Source organism: Pleurodeles waltl, chromosome 2_2 (genome assembly GCF_031143425.1).
Source record: "Pleurodeles waltl isolate 20211129_DDA chromosome 2_2, aPleWal1.hap1.20221129, whole genome shotgun sequence".
NCBI classification, from domain to species: Eukaryota; Metazoa; Chordata; class Amphibia; order Caudata; family Salamandridae; genus Pleurodeles; species Pleurodeles waltl.
In genome coordinates this window covers 1140251837-1140277563 of record NC_090439.1, presented here as the reverse complement: position 1 = coordinate 1140277563, position 25727 = coordinate 1140251837, and the positions used below count along the sequence as shown (strand labels likewise).

Sequence of the window (25727 nt, the reverse complement as noted above, 5' to 3'; positions counted from 1 at the left end):
ATATTCAGAATAGTTCATGTTAAAAAACATTCACTTTCATATCTTATCCTCATCATTTAATAAGAACCAAAGTCCAGCCAATCAGGCAACAGCACCTTCTAGAATTCTCACCACAGAGGCTTCATTCCCCCAGATTTTCTACTGCACGTCATGGGATGGGAGTTTCCCTGAGCTCTGCTCAGTTTACCACAGTTTTAGCTCCAGATTTTAAGAAGACTTCTCTTCAGGACATGACTAACATCTATTCTGACCCAACAACTATGTCAGAGCCAGCCAAGAAAGGTCTGTTCAGGCCATGTATGGCTTGTGGGGAAAAAAAGACTGCACTCAGTGGCTCCGCACAAGGAGTGCATCTGCTGTCTACACCCTGAACACAAGGTGAAAGACTGTAAGATATGTCATACTTTTTCCCAAAAGACTTTGAAGGACAGAGAGGAAAGATTATTAATTTGACTCTAAAAATAATAATTCAAAGAAAACCCTCTGTCTGAAGAGGACAGTGATGTTTCTTAGAGACTGAAAAATCCTACAAAAGAGATAGGTCTAGTGAGAGGGTGGCCTCAAGGCCAGCTAAAAAAGTATTGAAGAAGACCCACCATGGCTCTTCAGGGCTCTCTAGGAGATGAGAGGAACATCCACATGGGTCAAAATAGGTAAACATCTCCTCATAAAAGGTTCAGTCTGAACCTACTATCCCCTGTAAAGAAGGCACGCTTGAAGAGGCCCTCTAAGTCTCTGCCGTCAACATTAAAACTGCTTAAAAAGGTTACCACTTCAGAGTTTGAGTTCTCGTCGAGGACGACGTCATCATCAATTGCGTCAACGGTTAACATAACTATGCCAACATCAACATTTACCTCTATGACATCGCCTATGATCCTCTCGTAGTTGCCGATCACTATGACAACGATAATAACCATGAAAGACCTTTCAACCAAGAAAGCACTGTCAGTGAGGATGACACAGTTGATTACAGCACCGTTGACAAGAACACCATTGATGTCAACACCATCAGCAAGAGTCCCAACACCTCCATTGAAGACATGGTCGATGACGGTTCCAATGACAGCATTGTTGACAAAAGCAGGTTTCATGCCTTTGCATCCTGTGAGGGGAATAAAAAACCTGCTGAGGCAATATTACTTGCTCATATCTCAACCAGCAAGGTTTTGCCTTTTCCACTAGCGAATCTATAAGATGACAAGGAATCAGAGGACAAAGGTACTTTTGGAGCCGCACACATTCCTTCTGAACTACATGGACGTGCCAGGAACATGATGACAAAGAGGAATATTATAGGGAACCATATTATACCTCAGCAGAGCAACCCCATGCATATCAAGAGAATATACTGGATAGGGTCGACAGGAACCACAGGATGAGTCAGTTCAAATGCCTTTGAATTTAATCAATAATCTGCAAAGCTTGCTCTAAGACTATTACAGAAGGTTCCAGACCCTGTGACCACGGATCCTATGCAGACACCAAGTTCAATGTGATTGCCTCTGATCCACACACTTGTTATGCACCCACAGCGTATTTTAACCATGCTGCCGACCCCATTGCCAACACTAGCTAGTACATTAGCTGAGCCACCAGTGGACGACGCACTGCCCACAGACGACAACAGCGAGGAGGGAGGGATTAGAGACACTACTTCAGTCCCTAACGAGTGGGATGACCACCTGATACCAACACCATCCCCACCAGTACCACCACCAGTGGATTTCCTGCCAGATGACCTTGGTGATTTCCATAACTTTATGGAAAGGGCAGCAAAGAGGTTCCAATTGCCCCTCAAGACTAAACAATCAAATTGTTTCCTTTATGATTTCAAGAAACCAACAGGAAAATTAATCAGGGCCATTTCCTTTGTACATTTTATCTGGGAAGAAGGCATAAAGACTATGAAGAGTCCAGCTACAGTGTCTGCAGTGTTGCCTAGACTGGATAAAAAATACAAAGCACCAGATGATTCACCGCCATGTTTGATTGGCCTCCCTCAGCCAGACTTGATAATATCAATGTGTGGCACAGTGACGCTCAAAGAATCCGCCTACACCCATTACCACACCACTGGATACAAGCGGGCATAGGTTGAATAATATTGGAAAACGATGCTCGTCCACAACAGCCACTACTGTCAGAGCAACTGATTCTCTAGCAATATTGGGTTACTACGACATACAGATGTGGTCTGATATCGCTTCATACATCGATCTCTTGCCAGAAAAGGCAAAAGGTGAAACCAGAAACATTCTACAAGACGGGGGAAGAGAACTTCGCTGACATAATCGACTGTGCAATTGATATATCGTCCACTGGTTTTAGACAACAATCATTCAGAAACCGCCAAATACTTCCCCGAAAGGAGCACCTCCTCTTCACCTAAAGTTACTTTTGCAGGAGATCGCCACCATGCTTAAGAAAGGAGCAACTGAAGAACTTCTGAAGACTCATAGAGGAATCTGTTTTTACTCCTGTTTCTTCCTGGAAAAGAAAAAATCAGGAGACTGGCGCCCCATCTTTGACCTTTGGAAACGCAACAAATAATTTAAGAAAAAAAACCAACCTTTTGAATGGTCACCCTTCAAGATATCCTGCATCTCCTCAATCATGGGGACCACATGATAGCACTAGATCTCCTGGGTGTATATTTCCATGTCTCAATCAACCCAAAGCATTGCAAATTTCTACGATTGAAAGTAGCCGGTACCCACTACCAATTCAGAGTTCTCTCTTCCGGGCAGAAATCAGCGCTCCGTAATTTTTCCCATATGTCTGGCTCTGGTGGCAGCCCACTTGAGGCAAAAAGGAGTGCAGGTATTCCCATACCTAGGTGACTGGTTGGAAAAGGCAGCTGTCCCAAAGAGCAGCACAAGACACGACAATCTGTCTCAGAATACTTGACAATCTAATCCTTACAGTAACCAAGCAAATATCCTCTCTTGCCGTCCACTTCGTTGACCTTTTTAGGAACGGTCTTAGATACCATCCAGGACAAGGCATTCATCTCACAAGAAAGACAACTGAGGATTCAACAGTGTTATGTCATGTGTTATGATAATATCAGGCCAAGATGAAACTGTAGGGCTTATGGGTTGGTAGGTTAAGAATGTGTTATTGCGGGCCGTATTTATACTCTGGTTGCGCCGAATTTGCGTCGTTTTTTTCGACGCAAATTCGACGCTAAACTAACGCCAACTAACGCCATATTTATACTATGGCGTTAGACGCTTCGGGCGCCAAAGTGCCCGGAGTGGGCGTCATTTTTTAGCGTGAACCCCTTCCTTGCGTTAATGATATGCAAGGGAGGCGTTCCCGTCTTAAAAAATGACTCCCAGGCCTTTACGTGGTATTTATACTCCCGGGCAAAAATGACGCCCGGGAGTGGGCGTGGCCAAAAACGGCGCATTTGCGCCGCTTTTTAACGCCTGGGTCAGGCATGGCGTTAAGGGACAAGTGGGCTCAAAATGAGCCCAGAGTGCCCTCCCCTGCCCCCAGGGACCCCCCCTGCCACCCTTGCCCACCCCAGGAGGACACCCAAGGACGGAGGGACCCATCCCATGGACATTAAGGTAAATTCAGGTAAGTATTTTTTTTTAAATTTTTTGTGGCATAGGGGGGCCTTATTTGTGCCCCCCTACATGCCACTATGCCCAATGACCATGCCCAGGGGACATAAGTCCCCTGGGCATGGCCATTGGGCAAGGGGGCATGACTCCTATCTTTACAATGATAGGAGTCATGTTGATGGGGGATGGGCGTCGAAAAAAAATGGCGCAAGTCGGGTTACGACGATTTTTTAGCGTCAACCTGACTTGCGCCATTTTAAGACGCCCTAACGTCATTTTTTCCCAACGCCGGAGCTGCCTGGTCTACGTGGTTTTTTTCCACGCACACCAGGCAGCGCCGGTCTGATTGCGCCGTCTAACGCCATTCCATAAATACGGCGCCCGCATGGCGCTTCAGAATGGCGTTAGACGGCGCAAAATTTTTTTACGCTAAACTGCGTTAGCGCAGTTTAGCGTCAAAAAGTATAAATATGGGCCTGCATGTTTCTAGCAGTGCTTAACTTGTAAATAAAAACGTGCCGGTGCCCAAAGCCCTCCTCTTAAACGCGGCTGCTGCAACTAAATGTGCGAACACGGAATTCTGAGGCGGCGTAATCCTGAAACCATCTCTGGCCTCTTCAATCCATATAAAGCCTCTCCTTGCCCCTTCAGCTCACTCCTGCAGCTTTCTGCTTTCTCCCATTGTGACGCTTTTTCGTTTTTCCCTTCCTCCACCTTTCCCATACGTGTCTTTAGCTCTCAGATAATGCTTGAGGCAGAAGAATAAACCCCGGCCCACCAAAATAAGTGCCGGTGCTCAGCACCGGAACCAACAAGCACAAATTAAGCACTGGTTTCTAGGCGGTATTCTACAGATTGTCAGTTGCTGCTGTACACTGTGTAAAGGTCGTTGAGGGACGCGGTAGCTGCATGCTTTCAATCATTAAACTCACAACTACTTCTCATCTGGAGTTTCCGCTTTCACCGACAGGACATAAATCGGCGATGAGTGGGAAGTGTATGTCATCGACTGGCTGTACGGGCAAGATATCTATGTTAGAATCAGCGTCGCACAATGATAATGACCACTTCACACTCTCAAGCTGCCTTTTTTCTGATGCGCGTTGTTATAAGGTAGTTTTATTGTTCGGGGACTGGAATGGTTGAATTTAGTTCAACATTGAATTTTTAAAGAACTGCGTTTGTCGTCGAGTGAGGAAGAAGTGAAATTTTCTTTAAACTTCAAGGATTAGAATTTTCAAATTGGAAGGCTTGAATCTTACCTTTCTGCAACTTAAACCTTGACTGGTGCCTGGGTTTCAATTAATATCTTGCAGTGCCATTTCACGCATTCTTCCTCACAATACTGCTATATGGAGCCAAGTCACCTCGCGCTGCGATCTCCGTGTTAAGGCCAGTATTTATACTTTTTTAGCGCCGCATTTGCGCCGCTTTTTGACGCAAAAGTGGCGCAAACTTACAAAATGCAATTGGATTTTGTAGGTTTGCGCCGCTTTTACGTCAAAAAGCGGCGCAAATGCGGCGCTAAAAAAGTATAAATACGGGCCTAAGGCCCGTATTTATACTTTTTGACGCTAAACTGCGCTAACGCAGTTTAGCGTAAAAAAAATTTGCGCCGGCTAACGCCATTCTGAAGCGCCATGCGGGTGCCGTATTTATTGAATGGCGTTAGCCGGCGCAAGCAGACCGGCGCTGCCTGGTGTGCGTGGAAAAAAACCACGTACACCAGGCAGTGCCGGCGTAGGGAAAAATGGCGTTAGGGCGTCTTAAAAATGGCGCAAGTCAGGTTGACGCAAAAAAAAACGTCTTAACCCGATTTGCGCCATTTTAAACGACGCCCAGACGCCATTTACATGACTCCTGTCTTAGTAAAGACAGGAATCATGCCCCCTTGCCCAATGGCCATGCCCAGGGGACTTCTGTCCCCTGGGCATGGTCATTGGGAATTGTGGCATGTAGGGGGGCAAAAATCAGGCCCCCCTATGCCAAAAAAAAATAAAAAAATAAAAAAAATGTATACTTACCTGAACTTACCTGAATGTCCCTGGGACGGGTCCCTCCATCCTTGGGTGTCCTCCTGGGGTGGGCAAGGGTGGCAGGGGGAGTCCCTGGGGGCATGGGAGGGCAGCTGTGGGCTAATTTTGAGCCCACAGGTCCCTTAACGCCTGCCCTGACCCAGGCGTTAAAAAGTGGCGCAAATGCGGGGTTTTCTGCCCCGCCAACTCCCGGGCGTGATTTTTGCCCGGGAGTATAAATACGACGCATTTGCGTCGCAGTCATTTTTTTGGACGGGAACGCCTACCTTGCATCTCATTAACGCAAGGAAGGCGTTCACGCTAAAAAATGACGCTCTTTACTCATACTTTGGCGCTAGACGCGTCTAGCGCCAAAGTATAAATATGGCGTTAGTTTTGCGCCGAATTTGCGTCGAAAAAAACAACGCTAATTCGGCGCAAACGGAGTATAAATATGCCCCTAAATGTGTTATCAGATGCGACGCTGACGCCACGCGGTGACATCATTTGGAGGCATGATTTCCACAAATTAGAGGCAGGGTGATATCATTGTTAAAGGTACGGAGCTTGGTATGAGTGCACGTGCCTCTATTCGGTGATGTGCACACCTTGATAAAACACATTTTTTGCAGTGATGCGCACACCTTACTAGGCTGCACAGAGAAGCACTATGGAATGGACACCTGCATGCATATGCTGTTGAGTAAGGGGTGCATATATTTAACACATGGTGATGTGCAGACCATATAAGATTTCAGGAGTACATTATAAGTGCACATCTTTTTTGCAGTGATGGGCACATCTTAAAAAGGCTTTGTCAAGAAGCACGGTGGAAAATATACCTGCATTTAACTGATTTTGGGGAATGAGTTGCATATATTTAATACACGGATATGTGCAAACTTCATAAGATTTCAGAATTGAAGCTTCTGCCTCCCGATATACGCACTGTAGCATTTGGAGGACAAGAAATTGATATGATTTGCTATTTTATGGAGATGTATTACAATAACAGATCAATCCATTCAAAAGTTTATGTAGCCAAAAGAGGGTACAACATTTTGGGGTGGAGGGATCAAAGAAAGTTTGGGATGGTCCTCAGACCTGGAACAGAACATCCTATTTCCTTGTTTGAAAGAGTTAATGAAGAAAAGAAGACGGTAAAAGATGCCATGTCCAAACATCACTCAGTATTTGCTGATCGGTTAGGAGTGGTCAACGGTTATGGACATAAGATTATTCTTAAACCTGATTCTGTTCCAGTGACTCATAAAGTACGTAATGTTCCATTCGGCATCAGGGGAAAGCTTAAAGAACATCTTAAGAAATTATATTTGGATTGAGTACTTGAGTCTATCCCCTTCGCTGCCAGGCCTTTTCCCCCTCCTGTGCCAGGCCTTTTTTTGGCTATTTGGGGCAGTTCGCTCTTAGGCCCTCATAACTTTTGGTCCACATAAGCTACCCACGCCAAATTTGCTTCCTTTTTTTCCCAACATCCTAGGGATTCTAGAGGTACCTAGACCTCATGGGTGTAGGAGGCTGGCCTGGCTTGTAGTGGGTACCAAGAGGTACTTACACCTTGCACCAGGTCCAGGTATCCCTTATTAGTGTAGAGGGGTGTCTAGCAGCTTAGGCTGATAGAAAAGGTAGATTAGCAGAGCAGCTTAGGCTGAACTAGGAGACGAGTGAAGCTCCTACAGTACCACTAATGTCATATGCACAATATCATAAGAAAACACAATACACAGATATACTAAAAATAAAGGTACTTTATTTTTATGACAATATGCCAAAGTATCTCAGTGAGTACCCTCAGTATGAGGATAGCAAATATTCACAAGATATATGTACACAATACCAAAATATGCAGTAATAGCAATAGAAAACAGTGCAAACAGTGTATAGTCACAATAGAATGCAATGGGGCACATAGGGATAGGGGCAACACAAACCATATACTCTAGAAGTGGAATGCGAACCACGAGTGGACCCCAAACCTATGTGACCTTGTCGAGGGTCGCTGGGACTGTAAGGAAACAGTGAGGGTTAGAAAAATAGCCCACCCCAAGACCCTGAAAAGTGGGTGCAAAGTGCACCTAAGTTCCCCAGAGAGCACAGAAGTCGTGATAGGGGAATTCTGCCAGGAAGACAAACACCAGCAATGCAACAACGATGGATTTCTAGACAAGAGTACCTGTGGAACAAGGGGACCAAGTCCAAGAGTCACGATCAAGTCGGGACTGGGCAGATGCCCAAGAAATGCCAGCTGTTGGTGCAAAGAAGCTGCCACAGGATGGTAGAAGCTGTGGATTCTGCAAGAACGACAAGGGCTAGAAACTTACCCTTTGGAGGATGGATGTCCCACGTCATGAAGAGACTTTCAGAGGTGTTTCCGTGCAGAAAGACCGCAAACAAGCCTTGCTAGCTGCAAGGGTCGCGGTTAGGGTTTTTGGATGCTGCTGTGGCCCAGGAGGGACCAGGATGTCGCCAATTGCGTGAGGAGACAGAGGGGGCATCCAGCAAGACAAAGAGCCCACTCAGAAGCAAGCAGCACCCGCAGAAGTGCCAGAACAGGCACTACGAAATGGAGTGAACCGGAGCTCACCCGAAGTCACAAAGGAAGGTCCCACGAAGCTGGAGGACAACTCAGGAGGTCATGCACTGCAGGTTAGAGTTCTGGGGACCCAGGTTTGGCTGTGCACAAAGGAAATCCTGGAAGAGTGCACAGGAGCCGGAGCAGCTGCAAAACACGCGGTTCCCAGCAATGCAGTCTAGCGTGGGAGGCAAGGACTTACCTCCACCAAACTTGGACTGAAGAGTCACTGGACTGTGGGAGTCACTTGGACAGAGTTGCTGAGTTCAAGGGACCTCGCTCGTCGTGCTGAGAGGAGACCCAGAGGACCGGTGATGCAGTTCTTTGGTGCCTGCGGTTGCAGGGGGAAGATTCCGTTGACCCACGGGAGATTTCTTCAGAGCTTCTAGTGCAGAGAGGAGGCAGACTACCCCCACAGCATGCACCACCAGGAAAACAGTCGAGAAGGCGGCCGGATCAGCGTTACAAGGTCGCAGTAGTCGTCTTTGCTACTTTGTTGCAGTTTTGCAGGCTTCCAGAGCAGTCAGCGGTCGATTCCTTGACAGAAGGTGAAGAGAGAGATGCAGAGGAACTCTGATGAGTTCTTGAATTTGTTATCTAAAGAATTCTCCAAAGCAGAGACCCTAAATAGCCAGAAAAGGAGGTTTGGCTACCTAGGAGAGAGGATAGGCTAGCAACACCTGAAGGAGCCTATCAGAAGGAGTCTCTGACGTCACCTGCTGGCACTGGCCACTCAGAGCAGTCCAGTGTGCCAGCAGCACCTCTGTTTCCAAGATGGCAGAGGTCTGGAGCACACTGGAGGAGCTCTGGGCACCTCCCAGGGGAGGTGCAGGTCAGGGGAGTGGTCACTCCCCTTTCCTTTGTCCAGTTTCGCGCCAGAGCAGGGCTGGGGGATCCCTGAACCGGTGTAGACTGGCTTATGCAGAAATGGGCACCATCTGTGCCCATAAAAGCATTTCCAGAGGCTGGGGGAGGCTACTCCTCCCCAGCCCTAACACCTTTTTCCAAAGGGAGAGGGTGTAACACCCTCTCTCTGAGGAAGTCATTTTTGTTATGCCGTCCCGGGCCAAGCCTGGCTGGACCCCAGGAGGGCAGAAACCTGTCTGAGGGGTTGGCAGCAGCAGCAGCTGCAGTGAAACCCCGGGAAAGGTAGTTTGGCAGTACCCGGGTCTGAGCTAGAGACTCGGGGGATCATGGAATTGTCTCCCCAATGCCAGAATGGCATTGGGGTGACAATTCCATGATCTTAGACATGTTACATGGCCATGTTCGGAGTTACCATTGTGACGCTATACATATGTCGTGACATATGTATAGTGCACGCGTGTAATGGTGTCCCCGCACTCACAAAGTCCGGGGAATTTGCCCTGAACAATGTGGGGGCACCTTGGCTAGTGCCAGGGTGCCCACACACTAAGTAACTTAGCACCTAACCTTTACCAGGTAAAGGTTTAGACATATAGGTGACTTATAAGTTACTTAAGTGCAGTGGTAAATGGCTGTGGATGTTATTTCAATCAGGCTGCAAGGGCAGGCCTGTGTAAGAATCGTCATAGCTCCCTATGGGTGGCAAAAGGAATGCTGCAGCCCATAGGGATCTCCTGGAACCCCAATACCCTGGGTACCTCAGTACCATATACTAGGGAATTATAAGAGTGTTCCAGTATGCCAATGTAAATTGGTGAAATTGGTCACTAGCCTGTTAGTGACAATTTGGAAAGAAATGAGAGAGCATAACCACTGAGGTTCTGGATAGCAGAGCCTCAGTGAGACAGTTAGTCATAACACAGGTAACACATACAGGGCACACTTATGAGCACTGGGGCCCTGGCTGGCAGGGTCCCAGTGACATATACAACTAAAACAACATATATACAGTGAAATATGAGGGTAACATGCCAGGCAAGATGGTACTTTCCTACAATGGGTTACCCTGAAGGAGACCAGGAAATTAGCCAAAATACAGCGAAAATTTAGTTTTTTCAAAAAATGGGGAAAAAAGGGCTGCAGAAGAAGGCTTATGTTTTTTTCCTTGAAAATGGCATCAACAAAGGGTTTGCGGTGCTAAAATCACCATCTTCCCAGCTTTCAGGAACAGGCAGACTTGAATCAGAAAACCCTATTTTTCAACACAGTTTTGGCATTTCACTGGGACATACCCCATTTTTACTATTTTTTGTGCTTTCAGCCTCCTTCCACTTAGTGACAGAAATGGGTATGAAATCAATGCTGGATCCCAGACAGCTAAACATTTCTGAAAAGTAGAAAAAAATCTGAATTTAGCAAGGGGTAATTTGTGTAGATCCTACAAGGGTTTCCTACGGAAAATAACAGCTGAAATAAAAAATATTGAAATTGAGGTGAACAAAACAGCAATTTTTCTCCACGTTTTATTCTGTAACTTTTTCCTGCAATGTCAGATTTTTGAAAGCAATATACCATTACGTCTGTTGGACTCTTCTGGTTGTGGGGATATATAGGGCTTGTAGGTTCATCAAGAACCCTAGGTACCCAGAGCCAATAAATGAGCTGCCCCTTGCAATGAGTTTTCATTCTATACCGGGTATACAGCAATTCATTTGCTGAAAAATAAAGAGTGAAAAATAGGAATCAAGAAAACCTTTGTATTTCCAAAGTGGGTACAAGATAAGGTGTTGAGAAGCAGTGGTTATTTGCACATCTCTGAATTCCGTGGTGCCCATACTAGCATGTGAATTACAGGGCATTTCTCAATTACACATCTTTTTTACACACTGTCTTACATTTGGAAGGAACAAATGTAGAGAAAGACAAGGGGCAATAACACTTGTTTTTCTGTGTTCCCCTAAGTCTCCTGATAAAAATGGTACCTCACTTGCGTGGGTAGGCCTAATGCTCGCAACAGGAAACGCAACATGGACACATCACATTTTTACATTGAAATCTGATGTGTTTTTTGCAAAGTGCCTAGCTGTAGATTTTGGCCTCTAGCTCAGCTGGCACCTAGGGAAACCTAGCAAACCTAGGGGAATCCAAGATGGGGTGACTTGTGGGGCTTTGACCAGGTTCTGTTACCCAGAATCCTTTGCAAACCTCAGAATTTGGCCCAAAAAAATCTTTCTCCTCACATTTCGGTGACAGAAAGTTCTGGAATCTGAGAGGAGCCACAAATTTCCTTCCACCCAGCGTTCCTCTAAGTCTCCCAATAAAAATGGTATCTCACTTGTGTGGGTAGGCCTAGCACCTGCGACAGAAAATGTCCCAAAACACAACATGGACACATCACATTTTCACAAAGAAAACAGAGGTGTTTTTTGCAAAGTGTGTAGCTGTGGATTTTGGCTTGTAGTTCAGCCGGCACCTAGGGAAATCTAGCAAACCTGCACATTTTTGAAAACTAGACACCTAGGGGAACCCAAGATGTGGTGGCTTGTGGGGCTCCTACCAGGTTCTGATACCCAGAATCCTTTGCAAATCTCAAAACTTGGCTAAAAAACACTTTCTCCTCACATTTCGGTGACAGAAAGTTCTGGAATCTGAGAGGAGCGACGAATTTCCTTCAACCCAGCGTTCCCCCATGTCTCCTGATAAAAATGATACCTCACTTGTGTGGGTAGAGCTAGTGCCCGCGACAGGAAATGCCCCAAAACACTATCTGGACACATCAAAATTATCAAATACAAAACTACCTGCTTTTTTGTGGGTGTTGGGGGGCACCTGCGTTTTTGGTCCTGGGCTCAGCAGCCATCTAGGAAAACCTACCAAACCGAGACACCAGAGGGAGTCCAGGCAGGTGTGGCTTGCGTGGATCCCCCAATGATTTCTTACCCAGAATCCTCAGCAAACCTCAAATTCAGCTTAAAAAACCACCTTTTTCCCACATTTCTGTGTGGGATCACCGCACCGGGACACATTTCCTACCACCCAACGTTCCCCTCAGTCTCCTAGTAAAAATGATGCCTCACTTGTGTAGATGGGCCAAGTGCCTGTGACAGGGAAGAGCCAAAAACATGTCGAAATTGAGGGGGAACCAAAGCGGGTCCAAAAGGGCAGTTTGAAAAATGTGTGATTTCCAGCAAAGTTGGAGGTTTGCAGGGCATTGTTGGTAAGAAAATGGTGCGGGTGCATGTGAAGCACACCTCCCTGGAATCAACCAGATGTTTAGTTTTCAGATGTGTCTGGGTCTTGTGGATTTTTCTACATGGCAGCTTCCTAAAGTCAAAAAAGTGCAGCCCTCACCATTCCAAATAGGACGATTTTGAGAGTTACCAAGCTCTCATGGCCCAAATGTAAAACCAAAACCCAAAATAATCAAATGTATTCTTGCTTGCCGTGGGATAAGATGTTTTAGTGCGTGGGGGGAGAGCTGAAACCCCCTTCAGTTGGGGTGGGGGCATAACCAGGCCCATAGTGGTTGGTAGCCACCACCCAACTATTTATTTTTTATTTTTTAATTCCATGCCATCTAGTAGACATTCTGCCTCCCTGGGGTGTGGCTCGGGGATAATTGCCCCATCTGCCCACTGGTGGGCAGAACAACTTTGGACCATTTATTTGGGATGGGGGTATGGCCATACCCCACCCTCTTATTTTGACAAAAAAATCTTCCCTGGTCTTTGGTGGGCTTTCTGCCCCCTTTGGTGGCAGATGGACCTTCAAAAAATAGGCCGATCTGCCCCCAAGGGGGACAGATATGGCCAACAGTAATGTTCCCCCATGGGAGCGACCTTTGCCCAAGGGGCAGCCCCCCCAAACAAAACACACACATACACACAAACCAATCCCTGGTGTCTAATGGCCTAACAATAGACTGCTCTGCCCCCAAAGGGGCAGAAATGGCCTAAATACAATTTGCCCCCCAGGGAAGCGACCCTTGTCTAGGGGTTAGCACCCCATACATAAAAACATAAAGTAAATAAAAATGTATATATATCCCTGGTGTCTAGAGGTTTCTGCCCCCCGGAGGCAGATTGGCCTAATTGTATTATGCTGATCTGCCTCCAAGGGTGGCAGAAAAGGCCTACAAATATTTTGCCCACCAGGGAGCGGCCCTTGCTCCCCTTATGCGTAAGGATAATAAAAAACAAACCTCCCTGGTGTCTGGTGGTTTCTGCCCCACCGGGGGCAGGTCAGCCTAATTATATCAGGCCGATCTGCCCCCGGGGGGACGGAAATGGCCTAAAAAGAATTTGGCCCCCAGGGAGCGACCCTTGCCGAAGGGGTCGCTCTCTACACATAAAAGAAAAAAATGATCTCAGGTGTCTAGGGGTTTTTCTGCCCCTAGGGGGGCAGATCGGCCTAATTATATTAGGCCGAATGGCCTAACAATGATTTGCCCCCCTGGGGAGTGGCCCTTGCCCAAGTCAAGATTGTAGGGATATATAACAGTATTTAATTCACCTTTTGGTGCATTTCACTTCTTAAGGTTGCCTTTTGGCTTGGCATTTAATGAATCAGTTATTGGGGGACAAGAAGGATGTGTTCACTTATCAAGATCAAGTCTTACTTGAGTAAACTAGACAGACTTTTATGTATACTGGAAGATTACATCATCACAGTAAAAGAACAGAAATGCAAATTTGTTGTGCCTGAAGTAGAATACTTAGGTCATATGATATCCTCCCAAGGGATCACACCTAAGATTGACCTGTTGATTGCCATAGAAAAATGTTTACAGCCCATGGATAAAGACCAATTGTTGTCTTTTCTGGAATTGTGTAAATATTATTCTCAATGTATGCAGAATTTTGCATTACAAAGTGAATCTTTACAAAGATTGCTGAGAAAGAATGAAATATTTGTTTGGGAGAAAGAACAAAATGAGGCTTTTATAACTCTAAAGGAACTGAATGTAGGAGTGCCTGCCATACAACTGTTTAATGATAAAGCTGTAACTATTGTAACAGTAGACGCACCCAATCTAGATGTTGGGGCAGTGTTCACTCAAATAATTGAAGGACAAGAGACCACAGTGGCATTTGCATTGCGAAGACTCACTGAACCTGAAAAGAACTACAGTACTATTGAGAAAGAAGCTTTGGCCTGTGTTTGGGGTTTGCATAATTTTTAGACATATTTATGGGGTAGGGAATTTGTGGTGTTTACGGACCACAAACCATTAGTGTTCATGTGGAATGACAAAGAATGGGAAATGCCAGTCCTAGGTTGATTTGACTGCTGTCCAGAATGCATGAATTAAATTTTAGGATGAGACACATTCAAGGGGGAAAACATTTTAGAGCAGATTTTCTTTCAAAATGCCGTTTGCCTGGTGATGGAGAGGAGGTAAATGGTGAAGAGAAAGAGATTGTGATTGGGTTGATGGTATCACCACATCTGAAGAAGTGATTTCTTTAGAATGTTGGAATGAGAAAGTTGATGGAGATCAGTGCCTCAGGGCACTTAAGAAGTACGTAATGCAGGGTTGGCCCAGAGCAGGGCAGGTCCCTAATGATTTAAAACCTTTTGATAAAGTTAAGGAGGAATTGAGTGTGGAAGGAAATTTAGTGATGAGGGGTTCCAAGTTGATCCCTCCGAGCAAGGTGAGATGTTGGCTGATTAGACTACCACATAAAGGGCATGTTGGTATAACAGAAACCAGGAACCAGGAAAAGATTGCGCCTGTACTATTGGTGGCCCGGGATAGATTATAATGTTGAAGTATTGGTTGCCATTTGTGGTATGTGTTCCCAAGCTGAAAAGTCTATCAGCACACACAACACCCTACTGTGTCAGGTCACTTTTCCTGAATGGCCCTGGGAAAAAGATTGGCATAGATTTCATTGGAGCTATTGGAGGAATTAATGAGGGCAAGAGGTTTGTATTGGTGGTTGTCGACTACCATTCCAAATGGGTGTCATACACATTTTTGAGGAAGCCCAATACTAGTAGTGTATTGGATTTTTTGAAAACTCTTTTTTGATTAGAAGGGGATCCTGCCTTTTTGGTCACAGATAATGGTGTTCAATTTGTATCACATCATGACAACATTCCTGAACAGTCTAGGAATTAAACACTTGACCACTGTGCTTTATAGCCCCCAAGGTAATGGCATGATAGAGCCTGTCAATTACATGCTTAAGGAAACTGAACAATTGGTTGTTTCGGTGGATGAGCATGTTCAAGAAGCTGTGGCTGACTGGGTGTGGTGTTATCACACTACTCCACAGTCTACGATGGGGGTTACCCCGTTTTGTGAGAAAGGCACTTATTTAACACACTGTCTCCCAAATGGATAATTGAAAGATCTGACCCTGACAGAGGTATTCTCAGTGTGGAAGCCATCAAATGTAAAGTAGAAACCTCCCAAAGTAAAACCAAAAGTAGATATGATGAGCTCAAGAGGGTGAAATAAATGGATTTCTGAGGGAACCTTTTCTGAGGGAACAGGTCAAGATAAGGAGGCCAACTAAAAAGAGAGGTTCTAAATTCTTTCCAGAAACAAATATTGTTCAGGTAGCTAAACACTCTGTTAAAGTGGAAGGGGTAAAATGGTGGAGCAAAAGGAGAGTTGCAAACATACGTGAGAATGTTGAAGGGAGTGAAAAAAAAACCTGTGAGGATGCCTTCCTTAGAGGAGTGTTGGTGACAGAAGGCTACCCAATGGTGATATGAGTGGGGTTCATTTAGCTCTCTTTGATGGGATAGATGAGGGAGTTTCCAGTTGGATGGTAATGTTAACTGCTGCAACATCAAGAGTGCAAGGGTTGTTGAAGCATTGGAAGGGCATGAGATAGAGTCAAGATTGAATGAAGAATGCTCCATAATTGTTGAAGATTTGGAACAGGATGGGGTCAGTAATAGCTTGCAAAGACCCAAAAGAACAATTATCAAACCTAAATATCTTCATGACTTTGTGCTCTCTTGAATTGCATTTTTAGGCAACCTATTGAATACTAAGGTTATTAGTAGTGTTGATTGTTTTACCATGTTAGATTAGACTAATCTAACATTAGCTTAGGTGTCTTGTAAGAGGGTTGTTTTGGAAAAAAAGGGATATGTGTTATGTCTTGTTTTGGGATAAAATTGAGCCAAGATGAAGCTTTAGGGATCATGGGTTGCTGCTGTGCTCTGTGTGAAGGTCGTTGAGGGACGCTGTAGCTGTATGGTTTCATTCATTAAACTCACAGAAAAACTACTTCTAGTCTGGGGTTTCTTCTTTCACTGATGGAACAAACAGCAAGAACTCTATCATGAAAAAAGTCAATTTCAGTCCGAGTATACTTTTCATTCCTCTAGATGATATCGTCTTGCATTCTATTAATTTTAAATTGCTGCCTTCACATGCGACCACAACAGGAGGAGTTAGACAAACAATGGGTACAGACCCAATGGTCATTCTACAACATCATTCAAATTACTCCAACCATGATAAAAGCCATGCAATGGTGGGCTCAGAGTGCTAACCTATCCAAAGAACTAACATTTCTCACACAGATCCCTGACTTTGTTATAACAACAAATGCATCCCTGGAGGGGGCAGACATTCATCTACAAGATTTAACAATCAGCTGGAAGTGGATTCTTCTTTCAGAAGCAAATGCACATAAACTTGCTGGAACTCAAAGCCATAGCACTAGCCTTAATTTATTTTCTTTCCTCCCCAGGATAGAAAACTCATCAGTACTGATCTGCACAGACAACACCACCAGCATGCATTATATAAACAAAAAGGGAGGTACAAGATCATCAGCTCTGTCTCAACAAACGTAGGAGATTTGGCAATGGGCTTTCTAGCACCAGATTTCTCTCAAGGCGGAGCATGTTCCCGGAGCAAACAATATCCTAGCAGACAACTTGAGCAGGACAAAAACCAGTTGTCACAAATGGGAGCTCAACCAACAAATGAAGGAAGACATTTTCAATCGCTGGGGCAAACCAAACCTAGACCTGTTTGGGACAATGGAGAATCAGAAATGCAAGTTCTTTGCAAGCTGTCGCAGGGATGTGGGGGAATTTGTTTTCGATGAGATGGTCGTGAATCTTTCCTTACCCTTTTCCCCCGATCCCATTAATACCAAAGTTCCTCAAGAAACGGAAGAGGAAGCCTTGCTGGGTAGTCCTGATTGCTCCCAGGTGGACCAGACAATTCTGGTTCATGGAACCACTGCTGCCTTCGGAACAAGATCATTCAATTGAAGCTCATACCAGCTTAATTAACAATGAATCACAGCCAGGTACTTCATCCAAATTCAATATCACTACATTTATCGGCCTAGCTCCTGAATTCAACAAATTTGTGCTAAATGTTCCTACAGACTTTAGAGAAATTCTTGCAAAGGCCAGGGTTGATACCACCAACAAAACCTACAACTTAAATGTAAGCGTTTCTGCTTGTGGTGTTGGGAGGCTGGTGTTCATCCTCCCAGCTCCTTCCGTACCTGCTTCACTTGGCAATATCTGGTCCAGCTCACTCTCCCGTTAAGGTTCACCTGGCAGTGATCTTAGGTTAAGGAGATCTGGTACATCACCTTTGCTAAGGTGTAGGAAAATAATCATGCAATTTCTAAAGGGCCTTTTCAGAGCGTTTCCTCCTGTCTAAACACCTCCTCGTTCTTGGTGCTTTAATATAGTGCTTGGACAATTATGGAGGCCCTGTTTGAAACTATTCACAAAACAGACCTAAAATACCTGACCTGGAAGACAGCACTTTCTATAACCTCTCACGTCAGCAAGAAGGATCAGTGATATTCAAGCATTCACAATCAACAGCCATACAAGCAATACAGCTTAGTGATGAGGGCCAGTCCGAAGTTCATTCCAAAGGTTCTCTCAGATTTCCATTTGAATGAACCCATTGAACTGTGGACATTTTTCGCCAACCCCAAAATGATGGCAGAAAGATCCTTACATACATTAGACATCAAGAGATGTATCAACTTTTACTTACACAGAACATGACAATTCCGCAAGATGGAGCAGTTATTTATTGCTTATGAAAAAACTCCATAAAGGTTTCTGAGTTACCAAACAAATCATTGCTAGATAGATTGCAGCAGCTATCCAGTTCTGCCACAGTCAAGCCGGAAATCGTTGACAAGGCCAAAGCTCACTCTACTACGGCTGTGTTCACTACCCCAGCTCTCTTCGCAGGTGTGCTTATCCAGCAAATATGTCAAGCAGTGACATGAACCAGCAGACACACTTTCACACAGCATGATTGCCTGATTTCCTCTGACAAGAGTGATGCGGCTGAGTGACAAGCAATGTTGCACCATCTATTTCAATAAGGTGAGCCATATCTAAATGTATTTCCCACCATCAGCTATATTCTGATCATGTTATTAATTATAACTGATTTAACTGCTAACTACTCTGATTCAAGAATGTGAATCTCTGAAAGATACAATATTGGAGAAGAAAATAAGTTACTTACCTGTAACTGTAGGTCTCCAGTATTGGTATCTTTCATAGATTTGCATGCGGCCACCCTCCTCCTAATAGTGGATACCCTTATGATCTGGGTTCTAATATCCCACTTGTGCTAGAAAATCTGAGTAAACAATGTTTCTGTGGTGAGTGTTCTAAAGGGTGCTGTTGCCTGATTGGCTGGACTTTGGTTCTCATTAAATGATGAGGATAAGTTGAAAGTGATTATTTTTAACATTAACTATTCATGAATGTTATTCACTACTGTTTTCTATAGTACCGGTGGGCTCGCACTTCGACGGGGAATGATTCAAGTATGTGAATCTATGAAAGATATCAATACTAGAGAACTACAGTTACAGGTAAGTAACTTATTTTGTTTCTTTCTTTATTCCTACAGTCATTCTTTAGGAGCTTGTTGTGATTTTAAAAAGTCACTAGATTATTCAACAAATCTTATATGGGTTAAACCATCAGATCATAAATCATTCATCACTGTAGTAATCATCCAAACCCTCTCGATGTCTGATAAGCGCGTTAAACACCCGTTAAGGTGCAATGTCAATTATGATACCAACTTTGGGCTTGGTGAAAAATGGCCCTAATCTGTACTTAATGATTTTTTAAAATTATGTATGTTAAGTATGAATGTGAAGGGATGGTGAAAAAATTTGCTCTACACATTTATGATGTATAGGGAACTCATTACGTTTGTGAGTTATTCATCTGATTGTGTCACATGCAACATCAACTAAATCAATGTGTGCTTGAAGAATATTATCTATTGCATCACTGTTTGCCCTTGCGCACCTTATGTTAAATTAATCTCTAACAAGCTGTAATACCATACCCGGGGATAAAGAAACCTTTGGTAGGTGTGTCAGCGCCATCCTAAGGTGCCTATAAGGCGTTTAGCATCATGATGCACAGTGAATCTATATCAATTTCAATCACCCCTTTGGCTACCATCATAGTGTATGATGTAAACGTGATGTAAACTATGAGTCCACAAAGATCCTTGGTCTAATCCAAGGACTTAAAGGATGTTCATGTACCTGTCATTGTATGTTGATGTGAAATGACAATAAAACGTTCTGAATTCATAATAATGATTCAACAAAATCCTGTTATTCATAAACATACCTTCCATGGCAGCCATATTGCAATTTATAGTAAAAGTGATATGTGGTGTGTACTATATAAGTAAACATAGTTCCAAAATAGTGTACTGTCTCATAGGTGTGGAGGCAGAAATCCTTCTACATTCAGACTGTATCAGTCACAAGTATTGAATGATGATAGTAACCGGAGCTCCATACTCTTGTAGCTAAGGCACTAGTGTAAACAGCATATTTTGCAGTTGATAACATACCATTCATATTCCACAATAAAAAACAATGATATACTGACAAAGCATAATATTATTTGAACAATAAATTTGCATTATCCAACTCATTACTAAATCTCAGGCACAACAAGCAAGTAATTTCAATGCATTCATTCCCTCCTTTTGATTAAAGAGTGTTTCATCCATATATTTTCTCTCTGCTGTGGTCTTTCGTTCATGTTATTATTATTATTATAGTATTTGGATTTGGTTATGAATTATGTTGTGTTCATTTTCGTTGATATACACAGCTGCACTTGATTATTTATTGTGTTTCCTAATATTATGTTGGTGTTCTAAATTCCTGGTTTTAACCTTTGTTTTGTCTTTCCTACATATAGCAGCCTACAAGGGTACATGGATGCATAAATGCAGTTTTTACTATTGCAGGTTGCATACTTTTTAATGGGTATATTGTATGCTTTGCAAGGACAGGCATCATAGTTACCAGTTATAACCTTGTTAAAATGCATACAATTCCTATAGGTTTATTGTCAACTTTTTCTTTTTTTGTTTTTTGGTAATGATCTCCCTAATGGTGCATGACTGTTGAAATGCAAACAAAAGATAATCATTGAAAAGGTCTCAAAAATCTTTTTCCTTCTGCTACATTTCCCAACAGCTATTGATGATTTTCTTGACACAAATGTCAATCTAAATTGATTATTTTTAATGGAGTTTCCAATGATTCAGCTCTGTTCTCATACTCAAAGCAATTATTTGATGCTTCAATGATGTGTCTAGGGAAAGCCCTTGACCTGAGTCTTTCTTTCTACTCTTCTTCTGTATCCTTGCCGTCAATAGGGTATGAGGTTATTCTCTTCAACATCATAAACTGAAAGCAAGGCAGATCTTTTTAGAGATTCAGGATGAAAAGTTAGATTTGTTTATGTTTAATTCTGCAATGTTTCCTTCAGGTTCTTGCAACAGTCCATTCCAGATGATAAAAATATAATCTATGCCTTTAGAGTACATGATTCGTTTTTCCATCCAACTAACATTACTGTGATGTGTTCCTCTTATATTCGCATAGTTGGGGGCTGTGGTAAAACCCATGTAAGTTCCAATTCTTTGTAAATATTTTTTTGCCATTGAAAATCGCTCTAGTAGAGGGTGAAATGTAGACATTCAAGCAGAAAGACCTTGATGGTCCCCACCTCTTCAGTGTATAACAAGACCCATTCAACTGCTTCAATTCCCTGCACGTATGGTATGAAGGTGTCCAAGAAGATGACCTCCATTGTGCCTACCCAGTACTCATATTCTTCTGTTCAATTTGTTCCTTATAATTGTTTAAAAAAATCAGTGGTACATTTGACGTATGATTTTATAGTCTGTACAAATGGCTGCAAGAAATCATCAATATGCCTGCCGAGTGGTTCATGAATAGATCCTGCTGCATTTTTAATTACTCTTGATGACATGTATAGGTGAAGTCTTCTATGGTACATTGTCTGGAGGGTTTTTTCGTCTTTTCGGAGATCCATTGATAATCAATGGCCTGATATAGAATCTTGTCTCAAATTTTTGAAAATCTGTTGTGGGGTTGCTTTGATTTTCATATAAATCTTATCATCTCCAACATGTGCAGTTTTTTATTCATGTAAAACATTGTATCCTAAATCCTCCCTTGTCGCCATTTGTATAGTGACATCTATACTGTTGGCTAATGATTTTAGAGTACCACAAACAATTTTTGTTAAATTCTTTAGTAGCATAGTTCAAATGGTTATGGTCACTGTATACTAGAATCTTAGAGTTGTCTACAGTTTTGTGAAGTGAAAATACTGATAGGTCTGATTTTTCATATTCACTGACCTCTGATGTGTTGTTCTCCTATTGTTTTGAAGAATAATATTTCAGATAAAGGTTCCTCTTAAAATTGAACATAGACATCTCAGTCTCCAGTTGATTGATTGGTTCTGTAAGCTGGAACAAGCAAGTTCCTTTGCTCAGTACTTCTTTCTGATGTTTCCTCAATTGGAAATTGGAATTATTTATTGATAGATTTTCGCATTGCTCCTTGGACTTTTTTCTCTTTTGCCATTTATTTTTCTTTGTCCTAGACTGTTTTTCTTTGCCTTTGATGTTTTTGGTTTATTGTTTGCTACTTGACTGACCAACGAAAAAAGATGGGGCTTTACTTCTTCGGTTTTGACAAGTGTTGATTGGTTTTGCATTTTTATATGTATTTTTCCCAGAAGGTAGCACTCTTTTTGAACATATTATACCATTTTTCTCAGAAATGCTACTTTCTTCTGAAGTTTCAGTTGAAAGTGTTTTATTGATTCTCCTCTTTGACTATACATCTGCCCATTTGTAGACTTGGTCTAAGTTATAGTCGATTGTATCTCTTTCAATTTTTTTGTTATTTCCCCAGTATTGGCTCTTTCATAGATCAATATGCTTGAATCATTCCCGGTCATCTAAGTGGTAGTCCCATTGTATACTTAGAAAGCAATATAGTGTTACACATAGCCTAAGAGGGCTAGAAACATTCACTTCAGCAACTTGTCCAGAACATTTAATTAGCACTAAACTCCAGTCAGTCAAGCGAAGGCACCCTCTAGAATACTCCCTTCAGAGGCTTCACTCCCTTAGATTTTCTACTAGATTTGTCTCCCCAAGCTCTGATTAGTTGGTTTTAATCTTCATATATATATATATATATATATATATATATATATATATAAAGAGTTTTTGGTAAGAAATCCAACTGCCACCTAACATCTACTTAAGGACCTGAATGTTCACAACATCAGAATCAGTAAAGAAAGGACTATTCAAACCTTGTAGAACATGTGGAAAGAAAAGACTCCACTCAGAAGATCCTCACAAGAAAAGGATCTATTATCTCCATCCTTCACATAAGGACTATAAAATCTGTAGCCTTTGTAGCTGTACTTTCTTTTCCTACAACATTCAAGGATAGGGAGAAGAGGCTTCTTATGTGGCTCCAAAAACTTAAATCTAGCAAAGCCCCATTTATGAGAAGGAGAGTGAGGATTCCTCAAAGACACAAATGAGGCCTTTTTTGAGGGAGAGATCACAAGACTAAGGGCGAGTTTGGCGGTCTGACCGCCAGACTGCCATGGTGACGGCTGTCAAAAGACTGCCATGTTGGCGGTCTCACAGACCGCCGTATTACACGTTGAACAGGCAGGACCGCCAAAACACAGCCAAAAAACCAACACCGCCAGGACTCTTGAGGGCGGGAAATAGGTGGTCCAACCATCAGCCCGTCAACCAACCACCTACCGTATTAAGACTCACAAATCACAATGGCGGTTCATCCATGACGGGTTTTTTGATGGCGACGCAAACTGTGACGTTCGGCGGTTCCCACAGTAATACGCAACACCACATTGGATGGATTTAAAATCCACACAGCTGACACACATTCACACACCTGACACACCTACAAACTTCACTATAAAACACACCCCTTTACAAACCACAATCAGTTGCATCTACAACGTCACACATAGAAGCCAGAGCCCACAATCAGAGACCCAGTACCATAGATTAGGCACCACTCCAACTTTCACATAGCACTTATCCCACACCCAGCCCAACACACCAACCACACATAATAGCACATCTACACATCATTTACTAACCGTCAATCCCTCACCACACAGCACCTACACCCCTTCATCCTATTTTGTATTGTCTACCATCACCATATCACCACAAAAACATACAAGGACGAGTTAAGAGTCATGGTGGATGAAATTATTAGAGAGAGCCACACTCATTTGGAGCACAAGTCCAGCAGAATACAATTATGAGGAACATGGAAATGTGTACAGAATAGTCAACACTGTGAATTCTGTAGGCAGCTACCCACGCACAAGGAAGGATATCAAGAAGAGGTGGAACGACCTCAGGGGGAAAGTGCGTTCCATGTCCGCCAGGCACCAGCTGGTGGTCCTCAAGACTGGCGTTGGTCCCCCACCTCCTTCCCCACAGTTCACATCATGGGAGGAGAAGGTTTTGGCAATTCTGCATCCTGAGGGCTTGACAGGAATACCTGGGGGAGTGGAGTCAGGTAACTCACTACACCAATAATGCCATCAAAATGTGTTGTCATGCATGCTCACTGATCACCTTTTGCCACCTTCACAGTCAACCCACTCACCACCCCTGTGTTCAACTGTCCGAATACTCCTGCCTGGCATCTCACATGTGAAGGTAACTCACCTGGGGCATAGTATCTGTGCATGGTGTGGGTAGTACAGGGACTGATAGCACTACAACTCCCAGCAGGCACTGTTCTACCATTACTAAAACCAGAACAGTGTACCATAATGAAAATCACTTTGCATGTAAACTAAACAATGGAGTATACTCACTTGAATGGTTCACAATTGTATAGTCTGTGAGAATGACAGCAATGCTATGGATAGCTGCTAGTAAAATATCACCAACACACACCTACATCTGTGTCCTCTGCTTCCTTCTACCTCCTATCACCTATCGAGCTGTAATCACCTAGGGGGATAACAGTTGAATAGTCTGTTGGAATGACCGCAATGGCATGGACAGCTGCTAGTACAATTCCACTAACACACAGCTACAACTGTGTCCTCTGCTACTTTGTCCTTTCTACCTCCCATTACCTATAGAACTGTAGTCACCTAGGGGGATAACAATTGTATAGTCTGTTGGCATACAACATCTATTGACAGGAATGCTAAGGACAGAAGCAACTGACATACTCCTTGCACACAGCTACAACTGTGTTCTCTGCTACTCTGTCCTTTCTACCTCCCATCACCTATTGGACTCTACTCACCTGGGGGGATCTCACATATATGCAGTGTGATGTACTTGGTGTAACCTTTCACAGATGGCCAGGTGGAATAGTTACTCTAAATCTGATGACCAGGTCAGTGTCCACATGACATTGTGCAGCTGTCTGTTAACTCAACAATGAAGTTTTGCTAACTGGGAGGTGCCCTGAAACATATAATGCTCCACTGCTGCCAAGATATGAGCCAATGAACAGATATCCAAGTGCCAAGATACTCTGACATCCTGTAGCAAGGTAACTTAAAAAGGAAATGTCTGTACCCCAAATGTCAGGTCTTTATAATTGAAAGCAGGTGTCACTGTCACATAAGGGGATCAAGCAAAGCCAATCTGTATATGGCCCAAAGCATATCTACCTGTACCAATTGATACTACATGTCACAATACAACCTGTAACTGTCTGTTACTCATCGTCAACAAGTCTCCTTGCCACTGGGACCATGGAAAGCACTCCTGAGACTGTCATTTCACCCCTGAATGAAGCCCTCAATGAGGAGACCACTCTTGGATGTGTGGACGATGAGGACGTCTCTGGCCCATCTGGACAACCTGGTCAGACGACAACTGTCCGCCTCATCCTGCCTACACCGACTCCTCTGAGCCCTGTTGCATCTACATCCCAGACAACCAGTTGCCCCCAACCCTGTGTCCCAAGGACAGTAACAACCATCATGTGTCCCCCAGTCCAGGTGCTGGAGTCGCAACTCGATCCCTTGCTCACTGTGCCAATGGATTCAAGAGAGCCTGGCTGATGAAGGGTGATACCCTGTAACTGATCCCAGGATGCTTGTTTCTGATCCAGGGAGGACCTGGCCTGGCAGTTCGGGCTGGACTGTTTCCATGGGGAACAGGGTCAAGACTGATTTGCATATGTCTGGGTCCAAACTGGGGTGGCATGGTGAGCAAAAGAACGATGGATTAAACCCAGATCTGTGATTGGGGGTGAGTGTTTGAAAAGTTTTAATACTCCGTCCATCATCCTTTTGTGTTGCTAA

The 25727-nt window shown here is 43.5% G+C and overlaps 1 protein-coding gene across 1 annotated transcript in view; it reads left to right on the top strand.

Annotated features, from left to right (window-relative positions):
* The window catches only part of LOC138282969 (NFX1-type zinc finger-containing protein 1-like), a 459320-nt gene that overhangs the window by 233017 nt on the left and 200576 nt on the right, over positions 1 to 25727 (top strand). The window lies entirely within an intron of this gene.